We start from the raw sequence: 3579 nt of genomic DNA, 5'->3' as shown, positions 1-3579 counted from the left end.
TGTTGTTTAAACAGAGAGGGGGAGATGTTGAGAGCCACAGCCAAAGGGGCCCCAGGAAACCTCCAACTGCCAGCAAACTTCCAGCTGCCGGCTGATGATTGGCTCACAGCGGCCCCAGCAACATCTAGCTGATTGGCTCCTCTGTGGTGATGCTCATTGCAGATGCTCATTGAGCTGTTTCCCCGCCCATTCAGACTGCCAGTGGATGATTGGCTCACAGAGGCCCCAGCAACATCTAGCTGATTGGCTTCTCTGTGGTGATGCTCAATGGGATGTTTCCTTGCCCTTTCAGACAACGGAGCTGCTCATTGGTGGACTTTTTTGCCTTCACCCATGTGACCCAGCCAATCGGCCTCAAAAGGAGGAGGCTTGTGGTTGAGGGAGAGGCTTGTGGGAAGACTGTGGTGGCAGTTGGGCTCTGAGGGTTTTTCCTGAGAAGCTGTTTTGTTTGGTTTGTGTGGTTCTAAAAATAAAGTTCGTTTCTTTTGACAATTGGCTCCTGAATTGTGCCCAGCCAGACTGATGATAATCATGTAAAATGTTGATTTTAAATCCACATACATGAACTTGAATGAATTTAGGGAGTGTATAATAAGACACATTTATTTCATATTTTGGAAAATCTGGAAAATCTCGTGAATATATATATATATATATATATATATATATATATATATATATATATATATATATATACATACATATATATATACATATACACACACACACAACAGTAAAATGTAGCAATATATATGCCAATTAAAATTTATCATGAAATATATATCATCCACATATCTAAAAATATTCATTTTACTGAACATGGATTTATGTATGATGTTGTTCACTAGGAAGCTCACCCATAGGTTGAATTTTCAGTTCCATCAGTATTTATGGGAAGTTATCTATTCTCATAATTTGTATATTCCAAAGTCAGTGAGCTCACAAGAATGTACGTGTGTTACCAGGTAGGAGTCTATATATGCATAAAAATATACATGTTCTAAAGAGGCTACAGAGAAAAGGAGACAGGAATTTACATATGTGTTAACTTTGAAAACTCATGGAGAAATATTACAATGAAAAGTTGACTAGATTCATAACACATATCCTTGATAAAGGAGAAGGAAAATCCAAGTATACACCATGCCTCCTACAAAAGGCCTGTATTTTTATTCTGTTAGGTTTCTTTTTCTCCATCATTTTAGGATAAGTAGTCAAAGTCTAGTAGGGTATAGGTTAGTGTCGGGAATTCAGTATTTCAAATGGAAAATAGGATAATGTATCCAATGTGTATGCAAATATGTGCTACACAATAATCTTCCCACTCTCACCTAGAACAATGCCTTGACATTACCTTTGCCCCAAGTGAGACACAATTAGAGGAGAAGAGTAAGAAAATCTGTGAATACATATCTGGAATGGAAAATTCTCAGGAGTTCTCAACCTGGGAGCAGGTAGAGGAGTTTCCAGAAGTAAGGGATTGGGTAAACACTCCACAACCATGGAGGTCTGCTGGAAATAAGACTTCTGGAGAAACTGCCTCTGAGGTGTGGCACTTGAAATATATGTTGTTGTCAGTAGCTTTGTCTTCATTTGTAGTGAAACCATCAAAGCTGGGTCTGAATCTATGTGACCTGGAGAACATGGTTTCTTATTTTCCAATGAACCTGAGGCAGCAGTGCTGATTTTTCTCTTTGTAGGTAAACAGAGGCCACTGGGCCAAAGTGTCTAACCGTGTGGACGATGAAGCCATTTAGTCATCCTTCAATTTTCATGGTGTTTCTTGGTGCTGAACTGGGAGTTTGGTATTTGCTTCAAGAAATAAAAGGAGTTCAACTGGGACATAGTGTTGGAGGGAGTTCTGTGACATGTGGTGGGTCAGAGTCTCCAGGAGAACGCACCAATCAGCTTCTATCCCACATAGCTTGCCCCCTTGACCATAGCAACCTGATTCTGAACATTGCCCTGAAACCTCTCCATATAACAAGATGCCTTTGCATATAAGGGTCTGCTGGGTGCACCATGTCAGCTAAAAGCCATTTGGAAATCAATGGCAGATCCACATGGCACCACCATAAATATTTTATCACACACCTGCACACCACAGCTCTGGGCCAAATACTCCGCAGTCTCCATCTAACCGGCATCTCTGTTCTACACCACTTTCATTATACCCAATCAATCAAGGCACTGTCTGGTACACTAATGATCAGCAACAGGACATCAAAGGTTCTCCAGTGCCACCTCATCATGCGAATTTCAAAAATTTCATGGTATTTATCTAGCCATTTTACAAGGATGAAGTTGGAGGCATTATTTGTTTCAATTCTTTCAGGAATTATTCAATGTTGAGGAAGCTCATTTCAAGGAAAGTTCTGGAGAACTCTCACAGGCAAGGCTTTCCAAAGAGTGGCCAAATAGTCACATGAAGCCAGGCCAATTGAGGTCTACAATGTGAAGTCCATGTGTGTTTTGACTCTCAACTATGTCTGGCAAGTATTTCAAAATAATATCATAAGATATTCTGTCTGAGATTCCCAGTGCTCTGTGGAAAGCCACCCCGGGCCTAGATCTCAGTTTCAACGGGCGACTCTCATGGGTGGCCGCCTAAAATCCCAACACAAATCATGGCAATACTTCTCTGAGGTAAGTTCCAGAACTCAGTCTCTAAGGGGAATCACACCAGAGTTCAAGCCCTGGTGGACCCAGTCATCTCTTCCGACTGCCACATAAATGACCACAAGGAAAACCAAAAAACTCCCAAATGGCCCTCATCTTCTTCCATATAGACGCTCATCATAACCTCTGGCTTGACGTTTCCTTGAGGGGCACAGCCCAAGACAGTGTCCAAAATAATCTCCTTTTCCTCTCATTTGCCTAAAGTCAAGGTGGCCTGGAGACCCATTCTGTGAACCAGGAGTGATCAAATAACCCTGACTTTAGTACTGCTCTGCTTCTCTAATTTGAGGCCTACTGTCTGTGGAGTATAGATTCTTGATGTGAATTGGAGTAATGAAAAAACCCAATAACCCATTGGCTACCCTCTGCAGGGTTTTGAAGAACTCATTTGACCCAATAAATCCCTATTCTCAATTTATGGAGGTCAGGAACTTTACAGAGGAAGGTGAGAGACTTCATCCTCAATGAATGCTTTTTGGGCCATTTTGGTTTTTGATGTGCCTTCTGGAATGTTACATATGTTTATTTTTTTGGTTTTAGTGCCTTCTGGAATGTTACATAATTTTTTTCATTAGACATTATTGCCAGAGTTCCTATCTTCATCCCAGTGCAGGTGAAATCAAAGATAATTCCAATCTACAGCTTCTGCAATAGCCATCCCTGTACTGCTTGCAGAACTTGCCTGGACACATGTGAACTCACCTAAATGCATTGTGAACTATCTGTTGGTGCAGCGACTTGTCGTAGTGTTGGGGTATATTTGCTGATGATGTCATCGGTGGTACAATTTTTCCAAAAGGAGCCGTCAATTGGCTTGGTGTATCTTCCTCCCTTCTGCGTGTCATGATCGTCCAGCTAAAATTTGGGGGGGCCAACAGAGGTGAGGCAAAGAACCTCACC

Source organism: Callospermophilus lateralis, unplaced genomic scaffold (assembly GCF_048772815.1).
Source record: "Callospermophilus lateralis isolate mCalLat2 unplaced genomic scaffold, mCalLat2.hap1 Scaffold_305, whole genome shotgun sequence".
NCBI lineage: Eukaryota > Metazoa > Chordata > Mammalia > Rodentia > Sciuridae > Callospermophilus > Callospermophilus lateralis.
This window is presented reverse-complemented; position numbering follows the sequence as displayed.